This window comes from Trachemys scripta, chromosome 1, assembly GCF_013100865.1.
Source record: "Trachemys scripta elegans isolate TJP31775 chromosome 1, CAS_Tse_1.0, whole genome shotgun sequence".
Taxonomy (NCBI): domain Eukaryota; kingdom Metazoa; phylum Chordata; order Testudines; family Emydidae; genus Trachemys; species Trachemys scripta.
Genome location: NC_048298.1, coordinates 95,162,416 through 95,177,145, shown reverse-complemented (window position 1 = coordinate 95,177,145; position 14,730 = coordinate 95,162,416). Strand labels below are relative to the sequence as shown.

The 14,730-nt window shown below is 45.6% G+C and overlaps 1 pseudogene; it reads right to left on the bottom strand.

Moving 5' to 3' along the window:
- Positions 1-1,303: 1,303 nt before the first annotated feature.
- On the bottom strand, positions 1,304-12,000 carry LOC117868441 (annotated as a pseudogene).
- Positions 12,001-14,730: the final 2,730 nt, after the last annotated feature.

Sequence of the window (14,730 nt, the reverse complement as noted above, 5' to 3'; positions counted from 1 at the left end):
GGCCCGGCACCGCTGGCCCGGCCCCCGAGCCGCCGGCGCCGGCCCGGCCCCCGAGTCCCCGGCCCGGCCCTGGAGCCCCTGGCCCGGCCCCGCTCCGCCGGCCCGGCCCCCGAGCACCCACAGGGCCGGCCCGGCATGTCCCGATTTTCCCGGACATGTCCGGCTTTTTGGGCTTTCCCCCCGGACGGGGATTTGGAGCCCAAAGAGCCGGACATGTCCGGGAAAATCCGGACGTATGGTAACCCTACAAAACACTGACCTTCCATGAGAGTGAAACACCTGGAAAACAATAGTGCTGACAGAGGTGATATTCAATCAAATACTGGACAAGACATGCAATATGGTAGTAAAAAAGGCCAGCATAATTTTGGGCTAGATACACAAAAGACTTCACATTATTTAGCAAGTGGATAATTGATATGGCTCTGGGGTGACTGCACCTGTAATACTTCTTTTCTGGGCAACTCATTGCTAGAAAGAAAAGCAACAAAAATGAGCATAGTACAAAAATACATCAGGAGTATTCCATTGTCCCGAAACACCAGTAAGAAGAGCCATGAGAGGATTCTGTCCCGCCCTCTACTCAAACTCCAAGGATCCCCTTTTCATCACAAAGAACCTTGAAGATTTCAGCCCTCACAGCGAGCAGGAGAGTTTCCAATTTTAAGCACTTTGATGGGTCGCACTTCACACTCAACAGAACCGATTAATTCAGCAGGAAGCAGAATAAGAAGTTGATACTAGTTCTCTAGGCCAGCGGTTCTCAAACTTTAGTAACCTGAGGACCTCCATTTTGATTTAATATTTTTTGTGGACCCCCCCAAGCCCTCCATTCAGCCCCATACCCCACCCCCACTCCACCCCTTTCTCCAAGGCCCCACCCCACCTCTTCCTGTCCCACCACTGCCCCACCTCTTTCCGCTCCCTCTCCTGAGTGCGCCCCATCCCTGCTCCTCTCCCTCCCTCCCAGTGCCTCCTGCGGCGCTGGGAGGGACGGGGAGAAATTGCAGGCGGGAGCGGGAGGAGTTTCTCAGCAGGGCCCACAGACCCCCTGGAGTACTCTCGCGGACCCCAGTTTGAGAAATGCTGCTCTAGACCATTAGTAACAATGACTCAATAGCTGCATTTGTAATTTTGTGGCATACATTCTTCCTTCTTTCCCAAGATCAGAGCAGCAGCAGGAAGACTTCACTCCTCTCCAGTCCTAAATTTTAAGGTTGAAAAGAAAAGATATTTTGGTTCAGCATTCAGACTGGTAGTGTTGGCTATAAACTTCCTGGCCCACCAAATGATTGCTCTTTACTTAGTGTCTGTAGCTAACCTCAGTGGAAAATCAGCAGATAACCCTGAGGAGAGAACATCAGTCACAAATACCCACCTTAAATTACAGATTGTAAAATGCAACTTTTCCTCTGTATGGGGGATAGGGAGCGGGAGGCCAGATTCTGTACTGTGCCTCTCAAAGGGTACAGCCTTGGAGCAAGGGAGGCTTTATGTCACCTTTGTGCCTCCTGGATTCTAGGCTGCTTTAGGGGCTGGATAGGCTCTGGCATAAATTAAAACAGCCCTGTGGTGGCTCTGTATCTTAGGGCAGCCTCACCCAAGGCTGCCTTTGGGCTGCTCCACAGCTCAGAGTGGTTCAGGCCACTCTTCGTCCTGCCTCTGACTGAGACTGCTCGTAAATTATGGGGAACTGGGGGGATGATATAGAGCTTGGTATATCAACCTTGTGCTACTCCTGCATTGGGGGGATTCTTTTTACTCTCTCTTATTGCCACTAAAGCATCATAAAGTTGTTGCGGGGGGGGGGGGGGCTAAATTCTGGTATGAAATTTCTCATCTTATACCCAAGTGCTCTTTACTGTTGAATAAATTAAAGATCCAGCATCCTGCCAACAGGACTCCTATTCTAATAATAAGAGAGACAGATTCTCACCTGGCTAACTTTAAAAACAGGTCTGAGGAGGGTAATTTGGGCCAGGTTAGGTAGAGGGAATCCCTTCTTCAGTTTAGCTTTAAAAAAGGCAAATATAAACACATATGTACATAATAATAAATATTTGCACTTCTATTGCATCTCTTATCTGAGGAACTCAAGCATTACTCATTCAATCACCACAACTGGAAGGTAGGAAAAAGCCCATGGAAAAACCAGTATATGACTACGTAATTAAAGACTGTGTCACGGTGCATATGCCGGAGGGGGCTGAATTAAGGTTGCACAGGCACTTTCATTCTAGCATTTCCTAATTTTTGAGAGCTTGACTTTGTAACCTTAATGTTCTTTTAAAGTAATTATTTTGGATGTAATTATCTAATTATTTAAAAAAAAACAATTTGAAAAGAGAAATTCTATCATGTGAAACCATGATAGGTTCCAACGTGAGTCATCAGCAGGGTTCAGAGCTTTAGGTTCACAGCACAGTCCTCTACCACTTGAGCTATAAGAACAGTGGTTCTTAAACGTTTGTACTGGTGACCCCTTTCACACACCAAGCCTCTGAGTGCGACCCCCACGTTATAAATTAAAAACACTTCTTGTATATTACGCACTATTATAAATGCTGGAGGTGAAGCGGGGTTTGGGGTGGAGGCTGACAGCTCGCAACCCCCCACTTAGTAACCTCGTGACCCCCTGAGGGGTCACGACCCCTAGTTTGAGAACCCCTGTATTAGAGTAAACGGAAGGATTTAGACTGTTATCCTCTCAGGACCAGGCACTAGAGAGGGATGAGCTACAATTTGCCAGTGGTTGCACAGCTATCTGCTGACAATCGAGGAAAGCCAGAGATCAGGACTTCTGGGTAGAATTCCAGGTGCTGAAGGGAAGTGAGTCTAGTGGTTACACCCTTCTGCCTCTGTCCACCTGTCAAACCTCCCTCTCTCCCCCACCGCTCCTGGCTGCCCTACTCCAGCTTCTGTCCCAGACCCCCTCTGCTCCTCTCCTGCCCCTGCACCTTCTTGCTCCTACCCTACTCTCCCTCTCATCTATCCATATCCCTCCTCCTCCTTTCCCATCTTTCCCTCATCCACCCACCCAATCCTGGCTCCTATACCCTTCTGTCTCTGATCTTATCTGCCATCTCTGTTCCTATCCATCCCTTTGATCCCATCAGTCAGGCCTCCTTCCCCTCCCTTTTCAACCCTAACCCCCAGCTCCTGCATACCCCTCTCCCTTAGTCATGCCCCCACACTTCTGCATTCCCTTCAGGATGTTCCTCCTCCTCCACACTGTCTAGATGTCAGCAGTGGGAGTAGTGGGGGCACAGAAGAGAGCTGATGTGAAATGGTGATCTAGCAATGTAAAGCCCCATATCACATTACCAATCCCTGGAACCATGCAGTCCCTGGAGCATTTAGTTAGAGATAAAGGCCATTATAGGAACTGGCCACTACTCTTACCATTGGCTGCTGGGATTGCTTCATTCTGTAAAACATGAGACAGGAAATTCTCCAGAAGTGAGACCTGCTGTGGGGGAGAAAATGAATTTAGTGACCGCTTCCTGATATCCATGAAACTCCTCCATGCTCAGGCCTGGGATGGAGTTTTTAGAATAGGAGTCTTGTTCAGCTGATCAGACCATATGTGGGAAGAGAAAACGGCAAGTGAAGATTTTGAGACAAGATACAAAGCCCTAGGATAATGATCTATTTTCACACACTTACAATAGTTGAATTTAAAATTATTTACTTAGAATATTTTGCCTGTTATTTCACTGTAGGGCCTGAGAGATTTTAATTCCCCTCTATTCAGCTACCCAGAACCAGTCAATTGTCATTTAAAGGTGACAGGCCTTATCCATTGTATGCTACTGCATCACTGTTTCAAGGCTTTTGTGAATAGCATCCTTTACTCCTTCCCCACAGCTTAATGATTTGCCATCTGTTCTGAGTCCCAGCACTGCCTGTCTCTTATCCTACAGTTAATATTCTAACCTGCAATTGGTGCTTCTTTTTCTCCTCTGTTTTGAATTCTAGTGTTATGTTACAGTAATGATTTTATAACATTTTGTGATCTGTGAGGAAAGATTAGACTGGAAAACATCTTTTTTTATTGGAGTGATTATTGTAAAGCAAAGGAACAGTAAAGAATATACAGTTTTAAAGCAGAAAAGATATCGGCAGAGAGAGTCCCCAAAATGAGAGAAAGAGAGAAAAGAGCCATCCAGGAGGGGTAAAGTCTAATGAGGTAAAAATTAATGTGGGAAATTTCAGATTCCTGTATTCTGGATTGATCCTGTCCCTGAGATTCTTGGTTCTTGTTTCCTGGACATTGAAACCATCAACTTACTTCAAAAGAGCCAATGTTGGAGTGGGCCAGGGAAAAGTGGAATCTGAAGGGAAAGAAATGAGAGCAGAGTTGTCATTATAATGGATGAAGGCATGTTACTAAAACAATGTGCAGTCATCCTTTCAGTACTTCAGGCCACATGATATGCCTGCAAAGACAAACTTCTATGGCAACGTGTCCTATGTAGTACATGCACAGGAGTGGTTTTCCTAGGCATTGCCTAGAACGTGCCCAGAAGAGTGGCTCAGGTATACGTGCCGACTCTGTGGATGCTCCAGGGCTGGCGCACCCATGGAAAAAAATTAGTGGGTGCTTAGCACCCACTGGCAGCTAGCTCCCCTCCTCCCCCCCAGCGCCTCCCGCCCACTGGCAGTCCCGCCGATCAACTCCTCCCCCTCCCTCCCAGCGCCTCCTCCCCACCACAATCAGCTGTTTTGCAGTGTGCAGGAGGTGCTGGGAGAGAGGGGGAGGAGCGGGGATGGGGCATGCTCGAGGGAGGGGGCGGAACTGGGTGGGAATGGGAAGAGGCAGGGTGGGGACTTGGGAGAAGGGGGGGGAGCGAGGCCTGGGGCAGAGCAGGGGTGAGACCTGGGGCAGAGTGGGGGGTTGAGCACCCCCTGGGCCCGGAGGAAGCCGGTGCCTATGAGCTCAGGAGAAGTTCATCCAGAAATGTGAGTGCACTTTTTCCTCTAAATTTCATTGTGTAAGTCTCTCCGATTCATACACTTCACCAGAGAACCCTTGACTCTCAACAGCTCTGTATCCAAATTCATACAGGAGGAAGCCAATTCTAGAATCCTGGAGATCTTACTAAAATAAATGTGTTTTATATTGAGTATTTTAATTCCTACAAGAGCTGGGAAGAAAAATTCCATTCTGGTATTGCTGCTGCTCGTGGTGGCTGATCTGCAAATTCTTCAGGGGTTCAGTTCAATTTGGATAAGCTCCCATTCAAACCCAAACATTTTACCTCCCAGTTTAGCCAATAGGTTCTTAGAGCCTGGTACCCTCAATGCCTGATAAAAACATGCTGAAGTGCTCACAACTGCCCAAGACACTCTCATTGTAAGACTTAGGGTATGTCTACATTGCAATTAGATACCCACGGCTGGTCCATGCCAGCTGACTTGGGCTTGGGATGTGGGGCTGTTGAATTACAGCGTAGACTTCTGGGCTCAGGCTGAAGCCTGGACTCTAGGTACCTTCCCACCACACAGGGTCTGCAAGTCTACACTGCAATTAAACAGCCTTGCAACCTGAGCCTGAGCCAGTTGGCATGGGCCAGCCGCGGGTGTCTAATTGCAGTGTAGACATACCCTTAGTGCCCCACAACTCTACTTATGAGCTTCTTCCTCATGGATGTCTACACTGCAAAGAAATCCATGGCAGCAGGGATGGCATGTTTGGGGGAGGAGGCGGGAAGAGGTGGGGTGGGGGCGGAGCTGGAAGAGGTGGGATGGGAGCTTGGGGAAAGGGGTGGAGTGGGGGTGGGGCCGGGAAGAGGTGGGGTGGGGGCTTGGAGTTGACACTCACTTGCGACCTCACTGTTGGAAAAAAACCAGACACAACACATAGTTTCATCAGCTACTCCGAGACCTGGCAAACTCGTACCAGTGTCAGGCTGTTTAGGGCATTGCTTTTAACTGCCTCTTTAGCCACAGGCTTACAGCAGCGTTGCAAAATATACAATCTTGGCTCACTAACCCAGACTCTTACTAAACCGAAGGCAAAAGGAGAGAGACAGGAAAGAGAAGAAAATAAGGTGGGGAAGGAAATGTATATGGGGGGTGGGGGAGGAAACAAAGTCTCACATCCTAGATGGTGTTCAGAACTTAAGTACGGTAGGGGTGGCGATGGCGTCTGGTTCCCTCTTTCTAGCCCAGTCTGGTTGACATGTATTAGGATTAGGATGAAGAAGGTCCAACGGTATTATGGTGGATCCCTGGGTCCCAGGAGACAGTGATAGCCATGATGGTGAAGCTCTCTCCTTCCTGTTCTCTTGTCTTTCAGTCAGCCATTGTCATGGTAGCAAGATTTCCTCGCCAACGTGTCTTTTTTTAAGGACCTCAAGAGGGAGAGATGAGTGGAATAGCCCATCTCTTTATTACATTCACCAATTAGATCTAATTTCTGACACACCCATTTTGGTCCATTGATTTCCAGACCCAAACCTCTCTTGTTTACTAGGCATGATCTTAACAGTTCTTGAATCATATCAATAATGTAAACAAAAAGTATCAGAGGGGTAGCCGTGTTAGTCTGAATCTGTAAAAAGCAACAGAGGGTCCTGTGGCACCTTAGAGACTAACAGAAGTACTGGGAGCATAAGCTTTCGTGGGTAAGAACCTCACTTCTTCAGATGCAAGTAATGGAAATCTCTAGAGGCAGATATATATCAGTGTGGAGATAACGAGGTTAGTTCCTCACTGATATATACCTGCCTCTAGAGATTTCCATTACTTGCATCTGAAGAAGTGAGGTTCTTACCCACGAAAGCTTATGCTCCCAGTACTTCTGTTAGTCTCTAAGGTGCCACAGGACCCTCTGTTGCTGTAAACAAAAAGATCTATCTCCCCTTTGTGCCTTTTCCCCATCAACATTCGTTGTTATAAGTTATCGTGACTTTATAAACGGTTACCCACTTTCCCAGCATTAGGCTCACAACTGGCGAAGGCTGACCAGACCCCAGTTATCACTACAGAGCCCAGGATCCTAACATCTTAGCAAGAAGTCCAATAGGCTGGACTAACTGCACAGCTAGGCGGACGCAATAAAGTCCTGTTATGTCCCACTGCTGGGATCATTGATTTTGCTTCCTGAGCCTTCTTTTGTGGTCTCATATCAAGCTGTTCTGTGTTACCTCTTCAGATGTAATGAGCTAATCAGCTTCTGTTCAAATATGTCAGACTGACACTGGTATTCGCTATCTGCAGGGGAGAAAAGTCTTTTGTTACCATATACACAGAATGGGATCCTGTGTTAGACACGAACACTTATACAACTTCTTTTTATGATCTGAAATGTAAGCACTAGACCTTTTTATTAGGTATGCACTGAAGCCATTTGGTGAGCTGGCTGCTTTCTGCTTCATCTGGGGTTTGTGTAAAATAATATACAACCACGCCTTGATTATCTGAAAATGATGGGTGACACTTTAAAAGCTTGGGTCATTGAGGTCACCAGAAATCAAGGCTATTTTCAATGTAATGGAGAGATGTCTCGGGGCACAACCCACTGTTTTATAACCACGTTAGGAAAACTGAGCATGAGATAAATGAGGTGGTAATATATTTTGATTTCATCCTCTTGAACAGGGGTGGCCAACCCGTGGCTCCAGAGCCACATGCGGCTCTTCAGAAGTTAATATGCGGCTCCTTGTATAGGCACCAACTCTAGGGATGGAACTACAGGCACCAACTTTCCAGTGTGCCGGAGGATGCTCACTGCTCAATCCCTGGCTCTGCCACAGGCCCTACCCCCACTCCACCCATTCCCACGCCCTCCCCTCAACCTGCCATGCCCTCGCTCCTCCCCCACCCCCCTGAGCTTCCTGCATGCCACAAAACAGCTGATTGGGAGGTGTGGGGACGGAGGGGAAAGTGCTGATTGGAGGGGCTGCCGGGCGGTGGGAGGTGCTGGGAGTGGGGGGCGGATGACATATTACTGTGGCTCTTTGGCAATGTACATTGGTAAATTCTGGCTCCTTCTCAGGCACAGGTTGGCCACCCCTGCTCTTGAAGAACCCATTCCCTTACAAAAACAAACAAAAAACACCCCAGGAATTTAATAGTAAACTTCTAATACCCTGCAAATTCTGCCACAGACATGCATGTTCAATCCCCAAATTCAGTGGAAGTAGTGTGGATGTATCTGAAGGCAGAACATGATCTTCTGTGTTCTAGGTACTGACATCTAGGACATTCAGCAGGTTTGGCAGATAGTGGCATAGGTTGGCAGTGTTAAAACAAGCTTATCTCCTACACAGAATTTGATATTCTGGTCCATGATACTTACTAGACTCATTGCACAGATGGATTGAATGGTTGAGTCTGGCAGGACAGAAAATACCTCCATGCAGCCAGTGATTTCTACCATAAAATTGCCTGTTTGTAAACTGGCCACGGGTGCTGCAGTAGCCACTAGCTGCAGCATCACTGGGTGTGTCTCTATACTATGTTGAGCAACCTGTATGGTTTCAGAGCACAAAAGAGCTTGAACATTGGATTTGTAAAGAACACCTGCCCTCAAATTATGGTACATGGTGCATAAACCACAACAAGGTGCAAAGTGGGTTGGTTTTTAAAAAAAGACAAGTATAGTTTCAGAATAAGAATCCATTATAACTACACTGGTTGAGATTTGGAAAGTGGTATGTCAAATACTTTAAGACCTAGCATACCACAGCTAAAACTCAGTTTGGGAACCGCTGATATTTAACAAATCTGAAGTTACAATTCTAGGATTGCTCTTGAAGATTGAGTTCCAGGGTATGTCTAACACTGGAGCTGGAAGGTGTGATTCCCAGCTTAAAGCAATATACCTCCACTAGTTCGGATTGAGCCAGAGCAGTAAAAACAGAAGTGTAGCCACTGCAGCATGAGCCACGGGAGGGGCTAGCTGCTCCGAGTGCAAGCCTGTCTGAGACCCTAGATACGTACTTGGGCAGCTAGCCCTGACCTGGAACTCGTGCTGCTGTGGCTGCACTTCTAATTTTAGCGTGCTCGCTCAATCAGAGCTAGTGCAGCTATGCCTACACTGGAGCTGGGAATCACACCTTCCAGCTCCAGTGTGGACATCACTCCCTCTGGCTAAGGGTAACATGATGGTGGAGTACCCTGAGAAAATGGAGAGAAGGAATGAATGATCTTGACAATATAAGGAATCTGGAGGAAAGAACCCTTGGGTCCCAAAAGACGCATTCCTTTCAAGAGCTGAGAAATTCCCAGAGGAGCAAGCTTTAGTATGTGAACACGTCACATACTGCCAAACTGCACCACATATTGCCAGAACTTCACAATTTTATCATCATGAGCTCTGCAATATGATGTTTATTAAACGTTTCACATGGTCTGTTGATTGTCTGCATCTAACTTACATTTTCCTTTAAGGCTGCCATTCCCCATTGCATACAATGGAACTAAAGCCACAGGCTACTCCGAGATCAAGGTTGCCACCATTTCCCTACTGCCTTTGTATATGGAAGTGAAGCTGCCCATAAGAAAGATGACATTATGTCTAGTAAGACTGAAGGCAGACTGCTCTCAGAGAAAATGGCTACCAAACAGTCTCTCTGGTTAGAAAACCAGTCAGGAAAGTGAGGGGATAAGGGAGTATGGGATGTTGGAGGACAGCTGAGGGGAGGTGAAATGGCACAAAGGGCAGCAGAGGAGAATGAGAGGACAAGGCAGAAGGAGGTGGCAAGCGCAGAACAATGTGTGGAGCGTTACAAGAATTGTGCATAAAAGCAGTATCTGTGTGTGTGTTTGTACATAGTTAATATAAAGAGCGGCATCTACTACCATGTAAAGATAGGGTATGCATGTAGTAGTGTCCATGAATGTGTAGCTTCAATACAGTTGTTGTTATACTGCAAATGGATTCCTGATTGAGTAACTCTTAACAGTGAGCAGAAAGGAGTGCAGGGAACATGAGCAGCAGGAGTGGGACAGAGGAATGTTCACTAAGACAAGAGTCTGGACCCGGACCTTCCCACCAGCAGTTATAAATCATCCCTCCTCCCCAAGAGCAATCTCACTGGCTTCTCCAAAGCCTTGGAAATTAGCCAGTATTTAGACAACATCCTCGGGAATGATACTGCCAAATGTTGCTGTAGTTAGATTAAAGTTAATGGAGAGCTGCAAACAAATAAAAAAATCAGCCATCCTCTATCAGATTCACATCCAGGAAATAATTCTGTTTACTGCCATTTTAGTTAATTCCCATCCTTGATCTAGTGTCCTTTGCCCCTGGGGTATTCCCAGGGGAAGTTACAGTGCATCAAGGTAGAAGTGAGGGATAAAATTCTCATTGATATGCATCAAAACACATACTGGAGAAACAAAGGGCAGTACCTCTTGAAAAGTACAGGTTCAGTATTCTGGCCCACAGGCTCCATTAGCTGGGATATACTGAACCCACTAAAGGTAGGACTAAAAACTCTGCTTGTGCTCAGCTGCTGTGCTTTGCAACACCATCTGCTCAGCCCACAGGCAGAGCCAGTTACACAGGTCGCTTCTATTAGTGTTTCAGTCAGCAAAACCCACTTGGAAAACCTTTCCAACACTGCCAGCAAAGCAGCAGGGTTCCCAGAGTGACCTCTGTGTTCTTCTCCCATTTAGAGACTGATCCGTCTCTTCACACTGGCTTCCAGTCCCATCTTTGCTGCTTTCTAAGGACTTATTTTCCAGCTCTAAGCATAGAAAGTATGTCTATTGTGGGGCTTAACATGCCAGAATGCAGCAGTAGGTTAAACACACACATTTTCTTCTTGACTTGTGCCATTTCTCCACTATTTGTTCAGAGCAACAGAATGCATGCAGAGATAGCTTTCCATGGCTCTTTCTGCCCCATCCCCCACCCACTCAGGTGAAGAAGCATGTGGATCAGATCTGTGACATCTATCCCTTTGTACCTTGCACAGTACCTAAACTGGCCTGAGAAATTCAGATTCTGTAAAATGGGGAAACAGAGTTAATGTTATTCCATGGACCACATTTACAATTGGTAGAAAAGTGTCATGGATATCTCTGAATTTGAAAATTACTCTGCAAAATGATCTGTAAAAACCCCTTCTCTGACTGCCTACACACCTGAAACATTTGTAATTATATCACCAGTAAGTTCTACTCATCTCTTTTGAGATGGTAATGTTGACAGCCCCTGTTGTGTAGTAAGTGAATAAGGCGGACTTAAAGAAATACTCAGAGACTCCAAGGTAGAGCATGCGGTCACTCTTGTTTGGAAGAGTGAATGGGGTTGGCACGAGGGGTGGGGGGGTCAATATGATTTCCCTGTAAAACACTATTGTGATTTATTTTGATTTATAAAATCAGTGCCTGTCAGAACCTCTGGACATGTTAACTATGGTTGCCAATAAAATATCTTCCTCCTCTTCCCCAAACCAAGAGAGAAACTCAAGCTACTAAGGAAAAACCTGAGCAAGCAAATAGCAGGGGTGGCCCACCTGAGCCTGAGAAGGAGCCAGAATTTACCAATGTACATTGCCAAAGAGCCACAATAATACATGAGCAGCCCCCCATCCGCTCCTCAGCACCTCCCGCCTGCCAATCAGCGCTTACTACCCTTCCCCCCACCCACCGCAATCAGCTGTTTCACGTGAGCAGGAGGCTATGGGAGGGATGGGGGAGAAGCGAGGGCATGCAAGGCTCAGGGGAAGGTGATGAGCAGAATGGGGAGTGCGGGAGAACCCGATCCTGCAGTAATGAAACCACTGCTCTGTGACCACCAAGTTATTCTTGCCTAGTACTCACAGCGTAGCCAAAGAAGGGAGTGTATAGCTAAATGCCTTGGCTGCATGCTAAGAATTGTACTTAAGCCTGTGTCTGCTTAGATATGCCTACTTTCTATCCAAACATTGCTTCTTTTACCCTGCTTTCTTGTGAGTAAGAAAGCAGGCAAATGGAGGGCTTGAGATCTACTACCACTCTGCATGTAGGACTATGGCCCATTCTTAACCAACCTGTGCCCATATGTACTCTTCACTCATAGCTGCGATGGAGCACAATAATCTTGTGGTCCCTGCTTCATGCTGAACAAGGATTTGCAGGACAGGATGTCCACTTTCCAGGCTGCAAGTGCCAATGTTGCAAACATAATTTTATCATCTTTCTCTTGGACCAGGCTGCAGACTGGTCCACTTGTGGAAAGAACCACTACACACACATTTGACTGTAAATTAATTAATAGAAGAAGAGCCCATGGGAGCTTGTGCCAGGCAATAAAAGTGACACGGGGTTAATCAGACTGGAGTAAAGTTATATTTTGTCAGGTTACTCCTTAACCAAGTTCAAGGCTGCGACCTCGGAGATAATGCAATTTTAGGTATTCTTTACACCCCTCCTCTGAAACAATCTTTAAAGAGTTACATTTCTTTCTAAGACGGTATTGATGGGCTTCTCCAGGTAAGCAGTAAAGAGATTATACAACCAGCTGGAGAGAAGGAAAAGAACAGAAAGGACTTTATCATTGTTTTAATGATTAAAACATTTTATTTCAACATATTCCTGGCTAAATTAGATCTACATGAAATCTAATATCTAGGCTTGAGGCTACCCTAATAACATGTAGTAGGATGGTATGTTATACCAATAAAAACTAGCAGGATCTTATTAAAGGGGACAAGATAAAGATGCCACATTTATTATGATAACAATTTGATTTATGACCAATAACTAATATCTTAATCGTTAGACACACATTATACCTAATATCTACACACACACACACACACACACATCCATCAGATGTTCTGCAGATGTGCATAGTTACCAGTCCTGCTTGAGTTTGCAGCTTGGGATCGTAGCTTGTGGCGGCTAACTGGCCAGGAAAGCCGGGCACAAGGACGAGCTGGGTCTCTGTTGGGCATGCACCGATGCCCTTCCATGTTGGCAGCAGAATGTTATCCTCCCCCAAAGTTTTCCATCTTACCCATCCTTTTTGTAGGCTTTAGTTTGAATTCAGAGTCTATAGGTCTTGCTGTGTCACAGTGCCTCCGGGTTTGGTGATTGATTACCCGTCAATTGCAGACATGACTTTCAGACTTGGACCCGGCTTTGATCTTCCTTTTATTGTACCTTTTCTTTTTAGGGTGGATTTTTCTTACTTTGTTAGGGCTCTTGTCTGCATCTTCAGCCGTTGGTGTTTGAACTCTATTTAATCAGGACAGGCTGGGGCTGGAAGTTGATTCCATTATCCATACATACCTCATTCACACATCTAAACTAAACTAATAAGATTACAGCAGGGTTTGCAAAAATGAAGGTTTCAGCAAGCCCTTACAAAATAGAGTAAGCGTTTTAAAATGGGGTTTGAATTACAATATGGCAAACAGTGAACAGAAGTTACACTGTAGGTAAGTGTAATAAATGGTGAACAGAAATTACAATACTGAAACAGTGCAAGCCTTAGTGATTTAAGCAGGAATTGGATTGATGGTGAAACTTACAAAGGCATCTGACTGAACAGCTATGGCTCTTAACAAGCATCTTAATTGTTAATTAGCCAGTTATTGGGGTAACCGGTTTTATGAATGAATATTGTTTCATTCATAAAACTTTACTTATGAAGTTACATTAATAAAGTAAACAATTAAAAACAATTTCATTCATCAGTCCTACAGGTATCCCAGTGTATAATGGACTTGTTTGAAATCTGAAAACTGGAAGGCCACCTTTTGAATGAAGATCATTTCAATGCTGTATAGGCTAAAATGATGCAGAAGTGAAATACACTATCAAGGAGTAGGATGACTGGGCAGTTGATTCCTTCTGTTCGTGAATCTCAGACATATTAAAGGACTAGTCTTACCTAGGGGTGGAGAATTAGTAGGCTATTTGGAAAGTAACGAATCCTGATGTTGAAATAGCTGTAGGGATTGCTCACTCATCCACATTCTCTCTCTCACTGTCTAAAAAAGAGCTTCAACACATACCAAATCATTGAAGCTGTCAAGTATCAGGGGGTAGCCGTGTTAGTCTGTATCTACAAAAACAACAAGGAGTCTGGTGGCACCTTAAAGACTAACAGATTTATTTGGGCATAAGCTTTCGTGAGTAAAAACCTCACTTCTTCGGATGCATAGAGTGAAAGTTACAGATGCAGGCATTATATACTGACACATGGAGAGCAGGGAGTTACTTCACAAGTGGAGAACCAGTGTTGACAGGGCCAATTCAATCAGGGTGGATGTAGTCCACTCCCAATAATAGATGAGGAGGTGTCAATTCCAGGAGAGGAAAAGCTGCTTCTGTAGTGAGCCAGCCACTCCCAGTCCCTATTCAAGCCCAGATTAATGGTGTTGAATTTGCAAATGAATTTTAGTTCTGCTGTTTCTCTTTGAAGTCTGTTTCTGAAGTTTTTTTGTTCAATGATAGTGACTTTTAAATCTGTAATAGAATGACCAGGGAGATTGAAGTGTTCACTTACTGGCTTATGTATGTTACCATTCCTGATGTCCGATTTGTGTCCATTTATTCTTTTGCGGAGGGACTGTCCCGTTTGGCCAATGTACATGGCAGAGGGGCATTGCTGGCACATGATGGCATATATGACATTAGAGGATGTGCAGGTGAATGAGCCCCTGATGGTGTGGCTGATGTGGTTGGGTCCTCTGATGCTGTTGCCAGAGTAGATATGGGGACAGAGTAGGCAACGAGGTTTGCTACAGGGATAGGTTCCTGGGTTGGTGTTTCTGTGGTGTG